The sequence below is a fragment of the Myotis daubentonii genome, chromosome 10, assembly GCF_963259705.1.
Source record: "Myotis daubentonii chromosome 10, mMyoDau2.1, whole genome shotgun sequence".
NCBI classification, from domain to species: domain Eukaryota; kingdom Metazoa; phylum Chordata; class Mammalia; order Chiroptera; family Vespertilionidae; genus Myotis; species Myotis daubentonii.
The window spans coordinates 28,441,902-28,466,551 of record NC_081849.1 but is presented as its reverse complement, the minus strand read 5'-3'; the positions used below and the strand labels follow the sequence as shown (position 1 = coordinate 28,466,551).

Below are 24,650 nucleotides of genomic sequence, written 5' to 3'. Positions count from 1 at the left end.
AAAACTAAAAATTGCACATACCATGTTTGATCCAGCAATTTCATTTCTAGGAATTTGTTCTACAGATATACTGGCTCTAGGTCAATTAATCTATAGGCTAGTCAAATTTACCGATTCTTTCTATCAATATATTCAGGAAAATATTTCTCTAATGCACATGGACAAAATTGCATTATGTCATGGGATAATTTTTCAGTTTACTCTGATATCATTAGTCTTTCTAAAAATTGTTTTTTTCCCAGCATTTTCTGATATCTACAATTTTTTCAAAAGTTTTTTTTCTAGCATTTTGGTATTTTTAGGGTTTTTTGGTCACTTTTAAAGTGTATCTGTCAACCTTTTTTTATGTTTTTGACTAAAATTTACAGCTAATTTATGTTGGATGGAGTGATTTTAATGTTTTAAGAGTTTTCAATGAGATTTGCTGACAATTTTCCTTTTGTCATTTTAAAGAAGGTTCAACTTGTTCTACACTAAAGGTCATAGCTTGGTTGAGTTTTATAAATATATTTAATATTCAGAAAAACATTTCACAATTAGTAATCATTATTTCACTATAAATCTAACATATATTTAACACAAATATATTGTAGGGCCATGTGTTTGATTTGTTCAGTCCTTGAGATGAAATAAATAAGTGAATTCTGCAGAATGAATTTTTGAGAATTGGTTTGTTTCTGATGTACTAGCACACAGAAACACATGTTAAAGGATGTGCATTGTAATATTGTGATATCAAAAGTCAGGAAAGCACAGAAATTTATGTCAGTAGTCTTGTTAAATTACGTGCACATCTGTATGATGGAAATATGCTGCAGCTCTGAAGAAGAATGAAGTAGTGATATAGGTGATAGGATAGAAAGGTTTCTAGTGTATATTAAGTAAAATAGGACAAGTTCAAAACAATGTGCAGAGTCCTTTTCATTTTCAATTTAAAAAGATATAAGTATATGCTTATATATATAGTCAATATATCTAAAGGAGTACATTAGAATTATTTACAGTGATTGTCATTAGGTTATGAAAGATGGAAACAAAGTTAATAGCTACTCTTATTGTGTTTTAATTTTGATCATTTTTAATGAGTAAAATAAAGAAATATCCTATATAATAAAGAGGTAATATGCAAATTAACAACACACCCTCACAAGATGGCTGCCTATGACCAGGCCAGCAGGGGGTTAGTGAGGGATGACCAAACGACTGAACAGCAGGCTGCGTGGGGCGACCAGGCTGGCAGGGGGGGCAGTTAGAGGCAACCAGGCCAGCAGAGGGGGCCAGTTGGAGGCGACCAGGCTGGCGGGGGTGGGGGTGGGGTGGGGCAAGGGGTGATCAGGCTGGCGGGGGAGGGGGGGAAGTTAGGAGTGACTAGGCCGGTAGGGGGGGCAATTGGGTGATCAGGCCAGCACGCAGAGGCAGTGAGGGGCGATCCGGCCAGTAGGAGGGGGAGGCAGTTAGGGGCAACTAGGCAGGCAGGCAGGTGAGTGATTAGGAGCCAGTGGTCCAGGATTGTGAGAGGGATGTCTGACTGTCAGTCCTGGGGATTGGGCCTAAACTGGCATTCAGACATCCCCTGAGGGGTCCTGGATTGGAGAGGGTGCAGGCTGGGCTGAATTTCGTGCACCGGGCCTCTAATATAGCATATATTCATTGTAGAACATGTGAAAATGACTTGTAGAATTCTCTCAAAGTTAACTACTGTTAAGAAGTTTGTTTTACTGTTTTCTCTTAATCTTATATTACACAATATTATACACACACACACACACACACACACACACACACGGTGAGGCAAAAATAGGTTTACAGTTGTGAGTACAGAAACAGTTTATTCTTGTATTATTCTTAATTATTGTATTTTTCATATGAACAATTGTAAACCTATTTTTGTTTCATCCTATATATACAGGCAACATCACCTTTATTCATTCATCTATTGATGGACATCTAGGGTTGCTTTCATATCTTGCCTATGACTAGTAATGCTGCAATGAATATAGGGGTGCATATATCTTTTTGATATAGTGTTTTTGTTTTCTTTGGATAAATACTCAGAAGTGGAATTGCTGGATTTTATAGCAGCTCTATTTTTAGTTATTTGAGGAACCTTCATACTGGTTTCCATAGTGGCTGCACCAATTTACAATTCTAGCAACAGTGTATGAGGGTTCCCTTTTTTCCACATCCTCTCCAACATTTGTTGTTTGTTGACTTATTGATGATAGCCGTTCTGACAGGTGTGAGGTGTTATCTCATTTTGGTTTTGATTTGAATTTTCCTGATGATTAGTGATGTAGAGCATCTTTTCATATGCCTCTTGACCATATTTATGCCCTCTGGAAAAATGTCTATTCAGGTTCTCTGCCCATTTTTTTAAAATATTTTTTTAAAATATTTTTTTATTGATTTCAGAGAGGAAAGAGATAGAAACATCAGTGATGAGAGACAACCATTGATCGACTACCTCCTTCTTGCCCCATACTGAGAATAGAGCCCACAACCCAGGCATGTGCTCTGACCTGACCAGGAATCGAACCGTGACCTCTTGATTCATAGGTCGATGCTCAACCACTGAGCCACACTGGCTGGGCTCTTCCCATTTTTTAATTGAATTGTTTGTCTTTTTGGTGTTGTATGAGTTCTTTATGTATTTTGGATATTAACCCCTTATCAGATGTATCATTGGTGAATATCTTCTTCCATTCAGTAGGTTATCTTTTGTTTTGTTGATAGTTTTCTTTCCTGTGCAAATTTTTTTAGTCTGATGTAGTCCTATTTGTTTATTTTTCTTTTATTCTCCTTGTCCAAGGACAGACTATTAAAAAAATATTACTGAGAGTAATGTGAAAGAGTTTTCTGCTTATGTTTTCTTCTAGGAGTTTTATGGTTTAGGTCTTATATTTAAATCTTTAATCCATTTTGAATTTATTTTTGTATACTATGGTGGGAGAAAGTGTCCAACATCATTTTCTTTGCATGTATCTGTCCAGTTTTCCCAACACCATTTCTTCAAAGAGACTATATTTATCCCTATTGTATATCTCTGTCTTCTTCTTTGTAGGTTAATTGATTACATAATTGTGGATTTATTTCTGGGTTCCCAATTCATTCTGTTGATCTATATATCTATTTTCATGTGAGTACCACAGTTTTATTTTAATTAAAAAATATATGTATTTTATTGATTTCAGAGAGGAAGAGAGATAGAACATCAATGATGAGAGAGAATCATTCATTGGCTGCCTCCTGCACCTGGACATGTGCCCTTGACTGGAATCGAACCTGGGACCCTTCAGTCCACAGGCCGACGCTCTATACACTGAGCCAAACCAGCTAGGGCTGAGTACCACAGTTTTGATTTTTGTAGCTTTATAGTATAGTTTGACATTGGGGAGCGTGATACTTCTCATTTTTTTCTTTTTCAAGATTTCTTTGACTATTTGGGGTCTTTTGTGGTACCATATAAATTTTAGGAATAATTGTTTAATTCTGAGAAGAATGCCATTGGTATCTGAGTAGATTTTGCATTGAATCTATATATTGCTTTAGGTAAGAAAGATGTTTTAACAATATTAATTCTTCCAATTCACGAGTAAGGTATATCTTTCTATTGTATCTTGTTCAGTTTCTTCCTTCAGTGTCTTATAGTTTTCAGAATATAGGTGTTTCACATCTTTGGTTAAATTTATTTCAAGGTATTTTATGCTTTTTGATGTAATTGTAAGTGGGATTGTTTTCTTAATTTCTCCTTTTGATTTTTTTGTTATTGGTGTATAGAAATGCTACAGATTTTTGTATATTGATTCTGAATTCTGCAACTTTACTGACTTTGTTTATTCTAATAATTTTTTGGTGGTGTCTTAAGGTTTTATCTATATACTATCATGTTATTCTATACAATATGCAAATTGACTGAACAGCAGAACAACCGGTTGGCAGGGGGTGGGGCTGTTGAGCAGGCGGCACCAGGCCAGCCAAGGCGCGTGCCAGAGGGCAGAGGGAGGGGATGCTGATGTGGGGAGGGGCGGTGGTGACCAGCAGTGGCAGAGGGGCAATGGGGTCGGTGAGGTCGGTGGGGCCGGCTCGCTTGGCGGCGCTGTCCCCTGATCAGCTCACCTCGTTTGCTTCCCACAGAGGGAGGCCAGGCTGTGGCTTAGGACATCCCCTGAGGGCTCCTGGACTGTGAGAGGGTGTAGGCCGGGCTGAGGGACCCCCAAGTGCATGAAAATTCTAGTCTCTAATGAGAGTTTACTTCTTTCAGACTCAAGTGCCTTTTATTTCTTTTTCTTTTTTTAAATTAAATCTTTGTTGTTCAGATTATTACATTTGTTCCTCTTTTTTCCCCCCCATAACTCTCCTCCTCCCAGTTCCTGCCCCACCCTCCGCCCTCACTCCCCACCCACTGTCCTCATCCATAGGTGCACAATTTTTAATTTTTGTCCAGTCTCTTCCCGCATCTCCCACACCCCTTTCCCCACCACGAATAGTCAGTCCATTCCCTTTCTATGTCCCTGATTCTATTACGATCACCAGATTATTTATTCACTTGATTCTTAGATTCACTTGTTGATAGATGCATGTTTGTTGTTCATAATTTGTATCTTTACCTTTTTCTTCTTCTTCCTCTTCTTAAATGATACCTTTCAGCATTTCATATAATACTGGTTTGGTGGTGATGAACTCCTTTAGCTTTTCCTTATCTGTGAAGCTCTTTATCTGACCTTCAGTTCTGAATGATAGCTTTGCTGGATAAAGTAATCTTGGTTGTAGGTTCTTGGTATTCATCACTTTGAATATTTCTTGCCACTCCCTTCTGGCCTGCAAAGTTTCTGTTGAGAAATCAGCTGACAGTCGTATGGGTATTCCCTTGTAGGTAACTGAGTTTCTTTCTCTTGCTGCTTTTAAGATTCTCTCTTTGTCTTTTGCTCTTGGCATTTTAATTATGATGTGTCTTGGTGTGGTCCTCTTTGGATTCCTGTTGTTTGGGATTCTCTGCGCTTCCTGGACCTGTAAGTCTATTTCTTTCACCAGGTGGGGGAAATTTTCTGTCATTATTTCTTCAAATAGGTTTTCAATATCTTGCTGTCTCTCATCTTCTGGCACCCCTATAATTCTGATGTTGGTACGCTTGAAGCTGTCCCAGAGGCTCCTTACACTATCTTTGTATTTTCGGATTCTTTTTTCATTTTGCTTTTCCAGTTGGGTGTTTTTTGCTTCTTCGCATTTCAAATCTTTGACTTGATTCTTGCGCTCCTCTGGTCTGCTGTTGGGAGTCTGTATAGTATTCGTTATTTCAGTCCATGTATGCTTAATTTCTAGTTGGTTCTTTATCATAACATCGAGGGTCTCATTAGTTTTCTTGAGGATCTCACTACATTTATCGGCAGCTTCTAGACAGTTCTTAAGAGACCTTAAAAGTGTGGTTCTGAACTCAATATCCTCCATTGACAGTTTTGTCCTGTTTCTTTGTCTCCGCATTTTTTATGCTTTCTTGGTACACCCTCTAGTGGTCTTTGTGCGCAGTCTTCTTGTAGTTAAGCCTTGATTGATGTCGGCAATACCAGGGGTGATTTGACCTCCAGGCTAACTGGCTATGAGAGTCCGCTGTGTCTGCAGTGGGAGAGCTTCTGTGCAGGATCTCTAGGGCGGTGCTAATCAAGTGTTTGCCTGAGGCTATCCGGCAAATGGCTCTTCGCAGGGCTTGGGCGGGGCGGGTCCCCGGGGATCTACAGGGCAGGCCGGAGCGAGCAGTTATGGCTGCTCTCAGTTCCGTCCCTAGGGGCTCTGCCTCACAGAGTCCCAGCAACCGCTGCAAACCTCGGAGAGAAAGCTGCCTTCGAGTTCTGACCGAAGCCAGACAGTCCCGCTTCTCCCGTTTGAGTTTGGGTCCCTAGAGACTCGCCCGGATCTGGAGCTCAGAGTCTGAAACTCCCTCCCGATTGAAAACAACAACCGCGCCCTCCGCACCTGAGTATTTCACTTCAGCACTGCGCCTCCTCTGAGTCTGGGTATGATATTCTCTTTCCTCCTAGTTGTAGAATTTCCACTCAGCCAGCCTTCCTGTGGTTCTGGATGATGTCCGTTCCGTCTTTAGCTGGTTTTTGAAGTGGTTGTTCGAGGCAGCAATCTCCGGCATTAACCTATGCCGGCATCTTGGTTTCTCTCCTTGTTGTTGTCCTTTTATTTCTTTTTCTTGTCAGATTGCTGTGTCTAGGACTTCCAATGCTATCTTGAATAGAATTGGTGAATAGTGGATTCTTGTTTCTTTTTGTTTTTCACCATTGAGTATAGTAGCTGTCAGTTTGTCATAAATAAGCAATTTTTTTTAGATATGTTCCTTCTATGTCTAGTCTGTTGAGAGTTTTTATCATAGAAGGATGTTGAATTTTGTCAAATGTTTTTTCTGCATCTTTTGAGATGATCATATGGTTTTATGCTTTATTTTGTTAGTGTAATGTATCAAATTGATTGATTTACAGATGTAGAACCATTCTTTCATCCCTGGGATTAATCCTACTTGGTCATAGTGTATAATCCTTTTGATATATTGTTGAATGGATTTTTGCATCTATGTTGAAGAATTATTGGCTGGTAATTTTTTTTAATGTCTTTGTCTGGTTTTGGAATTAGAGTAATGCTGGTTTCATAAAATGAGTTTTTTTTTCCTTTTTATGTATATTTTTGAAAAAAAGTTAAATTGATTTGAGAGAGAGAGAGAGAGAAATCAGTTTGTTGTCTCATTTGTGCATTCATTGGTTGATTCCTATGTGTCCTGACCAGGGATGGAACTCCCAATCCTGGTGTATTGGGGTGACATTTTTAGAAATAGTTTAAGAAGGATAAATATTAATTATTTGTCTCAGTACTTGCTCTCTGTATATGTGTATACTTGAGTTTGGTCATGGGAGGGGGAGAATTCAGTGTCCTCCTATGCTGCTGTCATCTTGGACTTCCTCTTACATTTTTTTTTTTGGTATTAGTTTACTTACAGTAACATTAGTGTTTTCTAGTTGTCATGTACTTTCTAAAATATGATAGTGACACAAAATAAACTTAAAGTATCATTTTTAGTGGTACTTAATATTTCATTATGTTTCTGGTGGGAATGTTTCTATGTTGATTGGGTTGATGGCTGATCTTGTGAGTTGCGTGTAAAGTCTCTTTTTTCTTCATGGGTTCATATCTGTCACTCTCAAAGCTTCCCAGTGGGTTGAAGGTGGTAAGGTGTTGGCCTCTTTGACTAGGAAAACTTTCCCCCATTGGACATCTGAATATTTCTCAATTTTTGATGATCTACAGTTCTACATAGAGCAAGAGTTTACCTTTTGTTCTTGTTAATCTTCACTTGAGGAAATTTTTACCATTAATTTTTTATTTTTAAGGAGAGTGGAAGGGGCGGGGGAGAGAGAGAAAGACAGACATAGATGTGAGAGAGGCACATTGACTGTTGCCTCCCACACCCGGCAACGCAGGTATGTGTCCTTGACCAGGAATTGAACCTTTGAGCCTTTGGCATGCAGGTCGATATTCTAACCACTGAACACCACTGGCCAGGACAGTAGTTTACCCTTTGTTAAAAAAATTGATTTTAGAGAGGAAGGGAGAGGGAGAGATAGGAACATCAATGATGAGAGCGAATCATTGATTGGCTGCCTTCTGCACGTCTCCTACTGGGGATGGAGCCCACAACCTGGGCATGTGCCCTGACTGGGAATTGAACCATGACCTCCTGGTTCATAGGTTGAGGCTCAGCCACTGAGCCACAATGGCTGGGCTAGTTTGCCTTTATAACTGAGTGTGATTTTGATCCAGTAGAGATATTTATCCTCTAAGGCAGGGGTGGTGCATGACTGTATGAGGCCCTCAAAATCATTTGGTCTGGCCCTGCTAAGGCATTAAGGGTGAGTTAATTAAATGTTTCACCAAATATAGCAGGCTAATTTTTAAGTTGATAATATTGTATGGCCCAAGAATGATGTTCTAAATATCCAAGTGACCCTATGACAGAAAGAAAGGCTCTCCACTCCTTCTCTAAGGGTATTAGGAATACAAGCATTTTAATTAGTCATGCCAACATTAATGAATTTTAATCAGATTATTGTCTGTGGAAAATTACATTAAATCATTTAAGTTTATTGGTTAGTTATGCACATCATAACATTAAACTTTTTCAGACTTTCTTTTTCCAGTATTTTTTTACTCATTTTTACTAAGACTGATTCTTTTGCTTTTACATCTAGAATGAACATTTTTAATTTGATTAGATTTTGTTTTTAATTAAGTTAACAGATTATAGCTTTGGTATTTATTAGTTTTTATTTGAACTTCTACCAAATTCAGTTTGTCTACATATTGCACACTGAAATTTTGTTTAGAAAAGTTGACTCATCAGTTTTTAGACAGCAGCATATTTTTTGCAGTTTTAGTCATGGTCTGCCAATTTTGTTGATTAACTGTGCATTTATATTATAGTTTGGCAAAAAGACTGATGTTTCATTTTTTAGCTAATCTGTGAGAAAATGGTAAGCATTTCTCTTTGATATTATAAGACTGCAAACACTAATGTCACATTCAGTGAGTCTCAGAATTCTTCTTTCAATTCTTTTGCTTTTCAATTGCCTTCATCCTAAAAGTACTGGTTGGCCTTCTTTATTTTGGAGGTTTCCTGTTCCAGTGATGAGATTTTAAAATGAAGTAGTCTGTTTGCAAGTGACTTATTCATATCTTTGGTAAAATTTTGTTCTGTAGTTGTCTTTGGTAATACTTGTGTAGTACAGCAAGGCGATTTGGGTGTCTTAATATAGATCTTCATATTGATTTAAACCAGACCTCAGCTTGTTTAAATTGACTGATAAATTGTATTAACTGTACTCTCAAGTGCTAGCCAGACAAGTTGAAATACCTTATATTGCTTTTAGTTAAATTATTTGCTTAAGCTGTGTTTCTAATCATGAAATTATTGGAGCAGAGGATAATGCCATCATTTTGAATTTTGCATAGTATAGATTTTCAAAAGACTTGAACCAATTTATAATGCCATCAGCACAGTATAAGCACTCAGTTTTCAATTTTTTCTTTAGAGTTAGTTATTACTATTTTTAAATGTTTACTTAGGTAGCTAGGAGTAAAATTGTCTCTTGGAGTTGCTTTAATTTACATTTTCATTTTTTTTTGTATAGAAATTTAATAGGAACAACAAGTCAACAGCAGGATTGGAAAATATTAACTCTTAACCGAAGCTTTTGATTATGCTACTTTCTATTCACTACATTAATGCTTTGAATCAAAACCTATTTAATAATTAAGATTGGTTATTAGCATGATGAAATAGAGTATTCCTGGAAGAAAAGTCATAGAGCCCTATTGTACTCTTGGAACAGAGGAGTTCTTTTGTCTTATGTTCCCCTAGCCTGTGAATAGAATAATATGCTACTTTAATCCTGCAGTTTGACAGTCACTGTGCTTAAATCTCTCTGTATGTCTGCTCAGTTCAGTCAATTAAAAAACTCACTGTTTATTTCTTTGCCAAGTTAGTAATGTCACAATATATTTTGCAGGGGAGTTAAATTATTTGTCATGTTTTAATAGTTTCTCTTTATTTTTTAGTCAGCCAAAAATAATAGTGTAGCCCAACTTTTCCTTACTGTTTTTTTTATTAAATATATTTTTATTGATTTCAGAGAGGAAGGTTGAGAGAGACAAAAACATCAATGGTGAGAGAGAAGCATTGATTGGCTGCCTCCTGCACACCCCCTCCTGGGGGGCTGAGCCTTCAACCCTCACAGCTGTGAATTGAACCATGACCTCCTAGATCATAGGTCGATGCTCAACCACTGAGCCACGCCATGTGGCCTTACTGTTTTTAAATATAGTTTTAAAGCTGTAAGCAATTTATGATAAATTTAGAAATCTTTTAAAATAATCTTTTAAATTAAGCGTTTCACCAGTTCATTTGTTAGGAGACAAGGAACACTTTAATAGGTTAAGTGAATATTTTTATGTACTTTTCCACTTATGGCACTTTTATGACTCTTATTCAAACCTCCAAATCAACAATTTTATTAAAACATGGTTGTAAGGCAGGTTCACCACTCTTTTTTAAACATGTCAATAAGAAATTGTAATTGCATCTTTTAAAAGATTTTTTCCTTTTTCTTTATTGTCTAAAGTTTTACATAGATCTCCTTTCTCCCCAATTGACCACTCCCCCCCAACCATTGCCACCCCAGGCAAGCCCCCACCGCCTGGTAGTGTCCATTGTAGTGTATGTGTCCATTGGTTATGCTAATATGCATGCATACAAGTCCTTGGGTTGCTCTTTAACCCCCCCTCCCCTGTCATTTGTCTCTGGATCTATTCTTGTTCATCAAATTATGTTGATCATTATATCCCACATATGAGTGAGATCATGTGATATTTATCTTTCTCCAACTGGCTTGTTTCACTTAGCATAATGCTCTCCAGTTCCATCAATGCTGTTGCAAATGGTAAAAGTTCCTTCTTTTTTATAGCAGCATACTATTCCATTGTGTAGATGTACCAAAGTTTTTTAATTCATTCATCTGCTGATGGGCACTTAGGCTGTTTCCAAATGTTAGCTATTGTAAATAGTGCTGCTATGAAAATAGGGATGCACATATCTTTTCTGATTGGTGTTTCTGGTTTCTTGGGATATAGTCCTGGAAGTGGGATCAAATGGGAGTTCCATTTTTAACTTTTTGAGGAAACTCCATACTGTCTTCCACAGTGGCTACACCAATCTGCATTCCCACCAGCAGTGCAGGAGGGTTCCTTTTTCTCCACATCCTCACCACCACTTGTCATTTGTTGATTTATTGATGATAGCCATTCTGACAGGTGTGAGATGGTATCTCATTGTTGTTTTGATTTGCATCTCTCGGATGATTAGTGACTTTGAGCATATTTTCATATGTCTCTGAGCCTTCTGTATGTCCTCTTTCGAAAAGTGTCTATTTAGATCCTTTGCCCATTTTTTGATTGGATCGTTTATCTTCCTTTTGTTAAGTTGTATGGGTTCTCTGTAAATTTTGGAGATTAAAACCCTTATCGGAAATATCATTGGCAAATATGTTCTCCCATGCAGTGGGCTTTCTTGTTGTTTTGTTGGTTTCTTTTCCTGTGCAGAAGCTTTTTATTTTGATGTAGTCCCATTTGTTTATTTTCTCCTTAGTCTCCATTGCCCTAGGAGCTGTGTCTGTAAAAATATTGCTATGACATATGAAAAAAGATTTTTTTTAAAAAGTATGTTTTTATTGATTTCAGGGAGATGAAGGGAGAGGGAGAGGGAGAGAGAGATAGAAACATCAATGATGAGAGAGAATTGTTGATTGGCCGACTCCTACTGGCAATCGAGCCTGAAATCTGGGCATGTACTCTGACTGGCAATCAAATCGTGACCTCCTGGTTCGTGGGTCGACACTCAACCTCTTAGCCACACCTACCAGGCTAAAAAATTTTTAACTCTTATTTTGTTTAGAATTTTTTAAAAAATATATTTTATTGATTTTTTACAGAGAGGAAGAGAGAGGGATAGAGTTAGAAACATTGATGAAAGAGAAACATAGATCAACTGCTTCCTGCACACCTCCTACTGGGGATGGTCCCACAACCAAGGTACATGCCTTTGACCGGAATCGAACCTGGGACCTTTCAGTCTGCAGGCCGACGTTCTATCCATTGAGCTGAACCGGTCAGGGCTGTTTAGAATTTTTGTAACATGCGAGGTGCATACTTAAAAGTTTTTTTTCTCTCTTTAATTTCTTTTGGTGCCAATCATGTTTTAGGACTAGTTTGGAAAGGTTGCTTAAGTACTGTGAGATGCTTACTGCTATGACCTGCTTGTAGTGAGGAACATTTAATACAATATGTAGCAAGATCTTGTTTGGCTAGTTAACACATTTCGTACCGCTCAGGAGTTTTCTCATGTTTCGCGTGCCATCTGTTAAGGACCGCTCACAAGTGTTCTCGTTTTCACGCCCATGGAAAAAGGAGCGAATCTAGATACTTATGTAAATTTTGTTTGGTCCCTCTTCATAGAGGGAAATGTTTTACGCAGTACCAAACGTTAAAAAAGTACTAGGAACTTTAATTGTTTAATTGTTTTTGTAAATAAAAATGTTATAATTATTGAAAAACAACACCTAAAGTGCATTATGATGATTTAAATAACATGCAGTTTGCCCAAAAACGTGCGGTCCCTGGCGTATGTCTTAGAGATTTCTATGCGGTACGCAATGTGTTAAGTGTGCCTTCCAACTCTGCTAGGTATAGGGACACTGCCTTTAAGGCACTAACATATAGGCTAGCTGAGTGACAAAATGATCTACACTAATAAAAGAGAAAAATGGTAATTGGCGTACGACGATACCCTTTTCATTGGCTAATCAGGGCTATATGCAAATTAACTGCCAACTATGATTGGCAGTTAACTGCCAACTATGATTGGCAGTTAACTGCCAACAAGATGGCGGTTAATTTGCATATGTAGGCACAATGCAGGGAGGTGAAAGGGAAAGCAGGAAGAAGCCCCCTGCCACTGACAGTGATCGGAAACCCAGGGGGGAGCTAAGAGCTGGGGGGGCAGGGCAAAGGCGGCCCTGGGGCTGCCTTTGCCCTGCCCCCCAGCCATGATCGGAGAATCAGGCGCCTTTGCCGCCCTGGCCAGTGATAGCAGGAAGTAGGGGTGGAGCCAGCGATGGGAGCTGGATACGGTCGAAGCTGGCAGTCCCAGGAGCTAGGGGTCCCTTGCCTGGGCCTAAAGCGGAGCCCACGATTGCGGGGCCGCTGCAGCTGCGGGTCCCCGCTGCCCGAGCCGGACGCCTCAGCCAGAGGCGTTCGGCCTGGGCAGGGGCGGAGCCTGCAACCGCGGGGAGCTGGGGGGTCCCCTGCCCAGACCTGACACCTCTGCCGGAGGCCTCAGGACTGGTCAAGGGGCTGATCCGGTGATTGGTGATCGGAGGGTGATGAGGGTCAACTCCTCTGGCCGAGGCATCAGGCCTGGGTGGGGGGCTGAGCCGGGGATTGGGGGGATATGATGGTCCCCTTGCCCAGGCCTGAAGCCTGGGTCAGAGGCATCAGGCTTGGGCGGGGGGTGGAGCAAGCGATCAGAGGGAGATGGGGGTCCCCTGCCCAGGCATGATTCCTGGGCCAGAGGCCTCAGGCCTGGGCGGGGGCCAGAGCCAGTGATCGGGGGGAGATGGGGGTCCCCTGTCCAAGCCTGACACCTCTGGCGGAGGCGTCAGGCCTGGGCAAGGGGCCGATCAGGTGATCAGAGGGTGATGGGGGTCTACACCTCTGGCTGAGGCATCAGGCCTGGGCAAGGGGCAGAGCCAGCAATTGGAGGGGTCTGGGGGTCCCCTGCCCAGGCCTGATGCCTGGGCCAGAGGCATCAGGCCTGGGCTGGGGGCAGAACCAGTGATGGGGGGAAATGAGGGTCCCCTGCCCAGGCCTGACGCCTCTGTCAGAGGCGTCAGGCCTGGGCAAGGGGCCGATCCTGTGATTGGAGGGTTATGGGGGTCAACGCCTGAGGGCTCCCAGTATGTGAGAGGGGGCAGGCTGGGCTGAGGGACACTCCCCCCCCACCACACCCAGTGCACGAATTTCGTGCACCGGGCCCCTAGTCCTATATAATAAAGAGCTAATATGCAAATGGTTGTCACACCCTCACGCCACCATGCCGTAATGGCTCAGACAGTAAACACTGGGGAAAGAGGGATGGGGACCATCCAGGCACAAATGAGCTCACAAGAGAGGAATGGGAATCAACCAGACTGCGGCCCGGGAGAGGGCCGTGCCCCCTGCCCCGTGGTCCCGGGTGCCAGTGGCTCCGCCTCAGGAGAGGGACAAGCCGCACGCCCTGCAGTCCTGGGCACCAGCGGCTGTGCCTGCAGCCCGGGAGAGGGACAAGCCGCCCACCCCATGGTCCCGGGCGCCTGCGGGTGCGGCCCAGGCAAAGCCACCCACCCATGGTCTCCTGCGGCTACAGCTGGCCTGTGTGAAGCCGACCCAGGTCCCGGGTGCCTGCGACCGGCTGGAGGAGGGAATCTTCGGTCCCAGGTGTAGGGCAAGACAGAGGCAGTTAGGGGTGATCAGGCCAGCAGGGGAGTAGTTAGGGGCTATCAGGCTGGCAGGGGAGCAGTTAGTGGTGATCAGGCAGGCAGGCAGAGGTGGTTAGGGGTGATCAGGCAGGCAAGCAGAGGAGTTAGGGGCAATTAGGCAGGCAGGCGGGCAAGCGGTTGGAGCCAGTGATCCCGGATTGCGAGAGGCAGTCGGACATCCCCCGAGGGGTCCCTCATTGGAGAGGGTGCAGGCTGGGCTGAGGGACCCCACCCACACCCCGTGCATGAATTTCGTGCACTGGGCCTCTAGTGTATAATAAAGTCATACAGTTATGAACAATACAAGTCAGTGTGCACTCAGGATTTGAATAAATGGAGTAAGAGAAGGAAAAGAACAATCAGTAATTTACTTTCAAGGCTATTTTCTACCTTTAAATTTGCTTAGTTCTTAATGATTTTGCTTCATCAAATACAATTTAATCAAATCTCTTTAAAATTAGTCTTTAACATGATCCTTTCATAGGTATTTATTTACAATTTTAGTATTAGTTTCCAAGTGCTGCTTCTGTGCACGTGTCACAACTCTCATAATGATAAATAATTATAAAAACATTCTGTAGTTTAACCATGGGTGTTTTTTTGTTTGTTTGTTTGTTAATTTAGGAATCTTGAATTTTACAAGATAGGTGTCTTAAAAAAAGACACTTATACTAGTAAAACTTTCCTTAAAATATTAACTTTCTTCAGTAGTTTGAGTGGTCTCTGTTTGTTTTTGCATGCATGGTGACTTATTATCAGCCTGAATCCTCTCTATTCCCAGTCCACTAACTAAAGGTTAATTGGAATATAGGACAGTCATCTTGAGTATTTTAGAATTTAGACTTTCCTCCCTCCCCTCACCCTTCCACTGGTGCTTTGGTTCCCTCCAAGTCTTCACACCAGCTGAACAGTGGAACCAAATTCTAATAGTGTAGGCTTAACTATAAGGACTCTACAGATATGGTGAGCTGATATTTTATTTATGGATTTAAAAATGATATTTAAATAATTTGAAGTCTAATTTACAAACAATGACATATAAATCTTGAGTGAGTGTTCAATGAAGTTTTGAAAAACATATGCACTTGTGTATCTCACCTCTATTAATATATATAATATTCCAATTATTCCAAAAAATGCCTTCATTCCCCTTTCTACTCAATACCTGTCTTCCAGAGTCATTCTCTGTTCTTATTCTGTTACCACAGCTTAGTTTGGCTATTCATGGAATCCTATATAATAAAAGCTTAATATGCTAAGTGCCTGGTTGTCTGGTCCACCAATCAAATCGTAATATGCTGATGATATGCTAAGGCTGCTCAACCGTTTGCTATGATGTGCACTGATCACCAGGGACAGACAGTCGACCAGTTGACCAGTCGCTATGACGTGCACTGACCACCAGGGGGCAGATTCTTCGACCAGTAGTTTAGCTTGCTGCTGGGGTCCGGCCTATCGGGACTGAGCGAGACGGCCTGGACACACCCTGGAGTCCTCTTGCAGTCCCTCCCCGGCTGGCCAATCTCCTGCATCCCTCCCCGGCCCCAGTTGTGCACCGGTGGGGGTCCTTCGCCTGGTCTGTTTCCTCTCGCAATCTCAGACCCCTCGGGGGATGTCGAAGAGCCGGTTTTGGCCCGATCCCACAGGCCAGGCCGAGGGACCCCACTGGTGCATGAATCCGTGCACCGGGTCTCTACTTTTACATAAATGGAATAATTTTGTGACTGGTTTCTTGTACTTAGCATAATGCTTCTGAGATTTGTCCATGTTATATCTATCAGCAGTTCCTTTTTATTGCTGAGTAGTATTGAATGAATATACCATGATTTATCCATTCACATGATGATGGACATTTCGGTTGTTTTCATTTTGGCTATTATGAATAAAGCTGCTTATGATCATTCAACTTGACCCAAATTAGCTTTAACAAAAGGAGAATATTTTGGGTCACATAAGTGAGAAAGGCCAGGCAATATCCTGCAATCTCAAAGCTTTAAATACAAAATGTGTCTCAGTTAAAAATTTACATTTTGTCTCTGAACTCTGGATATGTTTATTCAACTGATCCCCATACCTAGAAAAGTGGCTTGTACATATTAGATACTCAGGACATATTTTGATGAATGAATGAATGTTCTTAGGTATCCCTGGAGTCATGTTGGGAGTCATTCTTGAAACCTCCTTCTCTTCCCTTTGCAAACATCCAGTTTATCCTTCTGCCAGAATACACTCTTTTTCTCCTATCTTTCAAGTGTCTTTTATGGTCTTATGTATCCTTTTCCTTCCCTGGTGTCTCTCTACAAGGTTGTAATTACTCAGGCCTTGGTCTGTGTTCTTATTTCTTTCTCATTGCCCTTCTCTGGGCGGAAGGTAAATTTTAAAAAGGTGAAAAAGGTGTGATATTAGGAATAAGGCATGGGGTTTTAAGTGATTGTGATATACAGTGAACTACATACTACTCAGCTACAAGGAGTAAGTATAAAATACACCAATGTTTATTATAAACCAAAGTTCAGAGAAAGAAGAGATAAATAAAATTTAAGGAAAAATTTCTAGTAGAGTTCTTTCTGGTTTGTTTGAGAATGGGGAAAATATATTATTCCTTTGCTTTCAATCTATTAAATTAAGTATGCAAAATATAATCTTAATGTATACACATCAAGTAATCTGTAACAATTTTATTTTTCCAAGCTAACAAATGATTTTAAAATATGTAAAGGAAATGAGAAAAAGTGTGGTGCATGATTCAGTTAAAGCACCAGAATTTATATATATATATTTGCCTTTGATGCTGTCCTTGCCTATATTTTTCTTTGACATTCAAACTTTCCAGCATTTTTACAACTTAAAAAAATGTTGACTCACATTGATGATGGGGAAAGTTGTGGCAGTATAGAGTAGGCAGAGTTGCACAGTAGTTTGCACAGCTATGTTTAGAACATAGCTGATGTATTTTTAAATCTGGAAGAACCTGAAATTTGCCTGTGTAAATAGAGCAAAGGTCATTGAGTCTATAAATTTATTAGTCATTAATTTTTCTCCCCCAAACATCAAACAACAGCAGCAGCAGCGTTATCATCAATGACTAGTCGTCATCATCATCATCAATATAATCAATGACTAGTACTATGCCTACTACTATATCTGACACATAGTAGGTGCCTAATAGGATTGTTTCAAAGTGATGAACTTCAGTTCCCTGGAAAATTCAAAGGTGGCGAAAATAAAATAAACTTTACGGCCTAGCTGATAGAGCTCAATGGTCGAGCATCAACCCATGAACCAGGAGGTCAAGGTTCTATTTCGGTCAGGGCACATGCACAGGTTGTGGTCTTAATCCCCAGTAGGGGGTGTGCAGGAGGCAGCCAATCTATGATTTTCTCTCATCATTGATGTTTCTGTCCTTCTCTCCCTTTCCCTTTCTCTCTCTGAAATCAACAAAAACATATTTTTTTTAAAAAAAAAATACTAAAAATTGAAAGGCTCAGTCCTAGAAATGGAACTGTGTTTAAGGGAGGAGTAAGAGTTTGGCCTAAATATCTAGTCTATTAGGTTGGGTTTTTTTTTTTTTTCCTGATGCAAAAGCAAAAAGAGTCTTTATTCGAGCTAGCTCGAGCTCTCCGTCCACCACACTTGCTGTAGGTTTTTTTTTTTATTGAATTTATTTCTTGTCATTAATTTCTTTTTCCAGATACTTAAATATAGTATATAAATCTGCCCCAACCATTGGTTTTTGTATTGCAGTAATAGGGCTTATTTTTAAGTGTGTGTGTGTGTTTGTATAAATTTGTTCTTAAAATTTTTTAAATTTACCTTTACTTATACAAGTAATGTGTTTTTTGAAAAATTCAAACTGTATAATAAAGCAAAAGTCCCTCTTGCTTGAATCCCACTACCATTTGCTTTACTTAGTGAACTAACTGCTCTGGTCAGTATGGCATATATATAGAGTGCTTTGGAGATTTTATGCATGCACACAAATATACACACTTTAAAAAATAATTTTTTAAAAATTGACTTTACAGAGAGAGGAAGGGAGAGAGAGAAACATCGATGGGCTGCATCCTTTACATGCCCTTACTGGGGATTAAACTCAAAACCTGGGTATGTGCCCTGACTGGGAATTGAACCTGTCACTCTTTCTGGTTCATGGGATGATGCTCCAATCAACTGAGCCACGCCCACCAGGGCCAAATATACACACTTTATAAAAAATATATTTTTATTGATTTCAGAGAGGGAGAGAGAGACAGAAACATCAATGATGAGAGAGAATCATTGATCGGCTGCCTCCCGCATGCCCCTGATTAGGTATAGAGCCCGCAACCCGGGCATGTGCCCTTGACCGGAATCGAACCCAGGTCCCCCCAGTCTGCAGGCTGATTCTCTATTCACTGAGCCAAACCGATCAGGGCACACACTTCTTAAAAATTGATATTTCTATCCTTCTTTCCCTTAGTTTTCCTCAGGTGGGTTTTAGGAAGCTTTTTGCATTTTTCATCTGGTTTTATTTACTTTCTAGAGGCCCAGTGCATGGATTCGTGCACATTGAAAGGAAATTAATTAGAAGGTGGCCAGTGGGGTGGGACTGGGCAAGATGGGCTGGACACGCCGTGGAGCCAACCTCCCGTGCTTCCTCCCTGGGGTAGCACCGGGGCTTGGAGGGCATCTGCAGAATGAGCGGGGTCCCTCGGCCTGGCCTGTGGGGATTGGGCTGAAACCAGCAGTCCGACATTTTCTGAGGGGTCCCGGAGTGCGAGAGGGCACTCTGCAAAGTTGCTGTTGCTCGGCAGCTCCTGTGTTGAGCATCTGCCTCCTGATGGTCAGTGCGTGTCATACTTACCGGCCGGTCAGCAGGTTGCTTAGCCCTTTGTATATATAGAAAGTACACAGTACTGTTGGTTCACCTAACCAAGTCCTATTCTTTTATTTAAAATTTAGTTAATTGATTAAAACCAGAGATCATCAGCTTAGAAAATAAACCAGATTTATTAAAAACTTGCTTTGATAGCAAGTTTAATAGCTAAGCTGTTTCCAAATCATCTTTGATGACTTAGTGCTTCAATAATAATCTGATGTATGAGATATATTGATATATATGTATACAAAGAAGTATCTACTAATTCAGACTCTCTTCCAAACCAAATTAAGAAAGCTTCAAACTGTGTTATACCTTAAGAAAAACTTACTTATGCAGTAATTTCTTTCTTTCCTTTTTTTAAATTTGAATACTTTATTGGAATTGCAATCATTGAAGCTTAGATATATAGTAAAACCCAGATGATGGGTTTTACCAGAGGCAGCATGTTAAAGGGGTTGAGTGGAGGTGAACAGGGTAGCTATGTGATGGGCTGGGATAGAGGCAGAGTGACACTGGGTGTTCCATGCCTGCGGGGGGGGGGGGGGGGGGCATGTCTTCAGGTAATGGCAATGGGAGGGACAACCTGAGGGAGGGCATCTTCCTAAAGATTGTTTAGGGGGTTACTCAGGAAAGAGAGGAGTTGAACAGCCACAACTAGCATGGGGAGATTAGTGGGGAGCCAGGGTTGGGATAGTTGATGACCCACAAAGATAGAATTTTGACTTAGATTTGCTTAAGATTTGCTCACTGGGGAACACAGGAGGGTTGGGCAGCCACCTTCAGAGTGCCCATCTTGATGAGGCAAATGTAGTTAGTACTAGGTGGGATGGCCGTCTGGCCAAATGGGCAGGCAGTTTGGGGTACCTCTAAGTCTTTTTTGGATTTCTGGCCAATCTGTCTGGGTTCTCCACTTATAATGGTTTGGCTCTTTTGGGCTTTTGTCCAATGTTTTGAATGGCCCATTCCCCGGGCATTTGCTGATGGATCCTCTGTTTCAAGGATCCTTGCCAGCCCTGTCGCCAAGGGCCTGAAGTCTTGGGCCTCTAAATGCAGTAACTTTTCTTTAGATTTTTCTAGCTACCTATATAATAAAAGCGTAATATGCTAATTCGACCAGACATTTTTCCGGATGTCCTTCCTTCTAGACAAAGGCCACAGTGGGCGGGGGCCGAGGCAGAGATGGCAGAGGCCCCCAGCCGTGGTGGTGGCGGCGGCGGGCGAGGTCCAGGGCCAAGGCCTTGCACGAATTTTATGCATTAGGCCTCTAGTTATAACACTAAAATTAAGAGCCATTTATTAACATTAGATATCAAAACATTCAGCTTTATTAAATCTTAACAGTTTTCTTAAATTTTGGAATCAGAAACTTACCATCACATGTTTCCAAGTAACATTTTATTTTATTCCTATCTTGGCTCTCATATTTAATCTCTTTGAAATACTTTGTGTTTAACCAAAGAAGGTTTAATGTACTCACTTTGCATTTTTAGAATTTTCGAGTCAGGAAAGACATTAGAGATTTATCTAATAAAACCTTTTCATTTAACAAAGAAGCCTTAGGTTCATAGAAAGTCAATAACTTGTCCAACTTCTCAAAACTAGTAATTGTAAGAATTGGAGCTGTAACCTAGATTTTCTGCTATACATACCTTATTTTCTAACCCTTTCTAATATTGAGTCTAATTGAAATAGAGAATGTGCTCAATATTTGCATGTTTGAAGGTCTTCATTAGTAAGAAAATCTGCTAGAATCTGTTGGCCCAAAGGGTCCTCAAACTATGGCCCGTGGACCACATGCGGCCCGCCGAAAACATTTATCCATCCGGCCGGGTGTTTTTGCCACCGCTGCCTGTCCTGCTTAGCAGCCGACTTGTCCCAGGCCCGCAGTGCGCATGTGTGGAATGTCTGAGGGACAGTGAACTGGCCCCCTGTTTAAAAAGTTTAAGGACGTCTGGCCCAAAGTATTTTGCAAAAGGGTCAGAGTGAAGTTTCTTGTGAGAAAGTTTTAAGTCTTTGTTTTAGTGACATGCAGTGGATAATTATCTAGTCTTTTCTTATTCTGTCTCTCTTCCTTTTCCCCCCCTTCTCCTTTTTCTGTGAGTGCAGATCTGAGGACTTTAAAGTAGACCTATTATACTAGACCTGCAGAATTTCTTTTCTTTTCTTTTCTTTTTTTTTAAAATATATTTTATTGATTTTTTACAGAGAGGAAGGGAGAGAGATAGAGAGTTAGAAACATCGATGAGAGAGAAACATCGATCAGCTGCCTCCTGCACATCTCCTACTGGGGATATGCCCGCAACCCAGGTACATGCCCCTGACCGGAATCGAACCTGGGACCTTTCAGTCCGCAGGCCGACGCTCTATCCACTGAGCCAAACCGGTTTCGGCCAGAATTTATTTTCAATTTTTAAAAAACTTTTTTCCTTTACCCCTTTTCAAGCATTATTTGCTTAGTAATTTTTTTTACAAAGGAACATAAAATATAGAGTGAATGTACTGATAAGACAGATATTCTTTCTTTTAAAAATTCTTTGAAATATCACTGGTTTTATCCTTATTGTTTAAATCTTAAGATTTGCTGAAGCTCTTAAAAATCTTTTACTAAAATCCAAAATTGGTAAGAAAAGACAGAGTTAGTGATGTCTTAGTGTAGTTTTAATTTGCTTTTCTTTAAAAAATGAACAAATGGGACTACATCAAAATAAAAAGCTTCTGCACAGCAAAAGAAACCATCAACAAAACAACGAGAAAACCCACTCTGTGGGAAAACATATTTGCCAATGACATATCTGATAAGGGCCTAATCTCCAAAATTTATAGGGAACTCATACAACTTAACAAAAGGAAGATAAACAATCCAATCAAAAAATGGGCAAAGGACCTAAATAGACACCTTTCAAAAGAGGACATTCAGAAAGCCAAGAGACATATGAAAACATGCTCAAAGTCACTAATCATCCGAGAGATGCAAATCAAAACAACAATGAGGTACCATCTCACACCTGTCAGACTGGCTATCATCAACAAATCAACAAACGACAAGTGCTGGAGAGGATGTGGAGAAAAAGGAACACTTGTGCACTGCTGGTGGGAATGCAGACTGGTGCAGCCACTATGGAAGACAGTATGGAGTTTCCTTAAAAAACTGAAAATGGAACTCCCATTTGACCCTGTGATCCCACTTCTAGGAATATATCCCAAGAAACCAGAAACACCAATCAGAAAGGATATATGCACCCCTATGTTCATAGCAGCACAATTCACCATAGCTAAGATCTGGAAACAGCTTAAGTGCCCATCAGTAGATGAATGGATTAGAAAACTGTGGTACATCTACACGATGGAATACTATGCTGCTCTAAAAAGGAAGGAACTCTTACCATTTGCAACGTCATGGATGGAACTGGAGAGCATTATGCTAAGTGAAATAAGCCAGTCAATAAAGGAAAAATACCACATGATCTCACTCATTCATGGACAATAGAGACCATTATAAACTTTTGAACAATAATAGATACAGAGGCGGAGCTGCCTCAAACAGATTGTCAAACTGCAGCGGGAAGGCCGGGGAGGGTTGGGGGGCAGGAGGTAGGGGGGTAAGAGATCAACTAAAGGACTTGTATGCATGCATATAAGCATAACCAATGGACATAAGACACTGGGGAATAGGGGAGGCTAGGGGACTGTCTAGGGCGGGGGGATAAAATGGACACATATGTAATACCCTTTGTAATACTTTAAGCAATAAAAAAAATAAAATAAAATAAAATAAAAATAATTTGCTTTTCTCTAATGACCAGTGGTGTTGAACACATTAAGTGCTTATTGGCCATTTGTGTTAATTATATTATCTTTTATTATTGAGATGTGGGAGTTCATTATGTAGTTTGGATATGAATTTTTTGTCAGATACATGTGTTGTGAATATTTTCTTGCAATGTTTAGCTTGCCATTTTACTTCATTATTGGTGTCTTTTAATGTGAAAAAGGCTTTAATTTTGATGAAGTCCATTTGACCAATTTTTAATTTTATGCTTGTATTTTGTCTGGTGAGAAATTTTTTCCTTATTCCAAAGTCATGAAGGTATTTTCCTAAGTATTCTTCCAAAAGCTTTGTGTATATTTTCATTTATTTTTCATTGAACTATCTGTCCCTTTATTTTTTGCAGTTCTTTAGTATTTGAGATAGGAGTCTTTTTGTCAACATTATATAATTTAGCACTCATATTTAACTCTGTGATTCATCTGGAAATTCATTATTTATATGTGTTAGGTAGATGTTCACTTTTTTCCCCACATAGATACTCAGTTTCTTCAATATCATGCATAGAAAAGATCTATCTTTCTTTATTGAATTTTTTTGGTTTTTGACCAAACATTAAATACCACAAATGCCAGCACTGTTTTAATTACTTTATAGTAAGTTTTGATATCTAATTGTATAAGTTCTCCAACTTTGTTTTTCAAGATTGTTAGAGTATTCTAAATCCTTTGCATTGCCATATAAATTTGAGAATCAGCTTGCCAATTTCTGTTTTAAAAAGCCTATAAGATTTTGATTCAGATTGTATTGAATGTACAGTGGGGCCTTGACTTTCGAGTTTAATTCGTTCCGAGACCAAGCTCATTAAGGAGCTCGTTAACTCAAATTACTCTGTCAACTCAATGCAAAAAATCGGCTGAGAGACACTCGTAAGTCAAGGCCCCACTGTATGTATTAAGGACAGTTGATATCTTAAAACTATCCGGTCTTTCCATTCATAACATTGTGTATCTCTCCATTTATTGAGGTCTTTTTAAATTTCTTTCTGCAATATTTTGTGATTTAATATAGATGTATTTCACATATCTTGTTAAGTTGATTTATAGGTATTTGATGTTTTATTTGATATTATTGTAAATGATATTATGGTTTTATTTTCTGTCTCCATTGTGTGTTATTAGTATTTAGAAAAACAATGGATTTTTATGTTATTTTTGTATCCAGTGATCTTGCTAAATTCACTTAGTAGTTCTAACAGTTTACTATTTCTTTAGATTTTCTATGTATGAAGTCATGTCTTATGCAAATAAAGACTAGTTTTAGTTCTTCTCCAATCTTTCTTTTCCTTCCTTTCCCCCCCCCCTCCCCCTCCTCTCCTTGTCTTTCTGCACTGGTTAGGACTTCTAGTAAAAAGTTGAATAAATAACTTGAGGTCAGAGAATCTTGACTTGTTCGTGATTTCAGGAAGAGAGTTCACCATCAGGTATGATGTTAAGTATAGGCTTTTTATAGAAACTCTATCAGATTGAGAAAGTTTCCTTTTATTTTTAATTTGCTGAGAGTTTTTTATCATGAATATATGTTAAATTTTGTCAAATTATTTTTCTGCATCTCTTTTTTGGTGACTACTGTTAGGAAAATGTGTCCTATTTATTTATTTATTTATTGTTAAATCTTTATTGTTGAAAGTATTACATATGTCCCCCTTTTTCTCCTATTGACCCTCTTATAGGCGGGAGCTCCCCGCTCCCCTATTGTCTGTGTCCATCGGTATGCATACAAGTTCTTTGGTTGATCTCTTCCCACCTACCCACCCACCCCCACCTTCCCTCTGAGATTTGTCCATCTGTTCCATGCTTCTGTGCCTCTGGATCTATTTTGTTCATCAGTTAATTTGTTAATTAGA

The 24,650-nt window shown here is 40.0% G+C and overlaps 1 protein-coding gene across 11 annotated transcripts in view; it reads left to right on the top strand.

Moving 5' to 3' along the window:
- Positions 1 to 24,650, top strand: part of CNOT4 (CCR4-NOT transcription complex subunit 4) — a 160,973-nt gene that overhangs the window by 29,441 nt on the left and 106,882 nt on the right. The window lies entirely within an intron of this gene.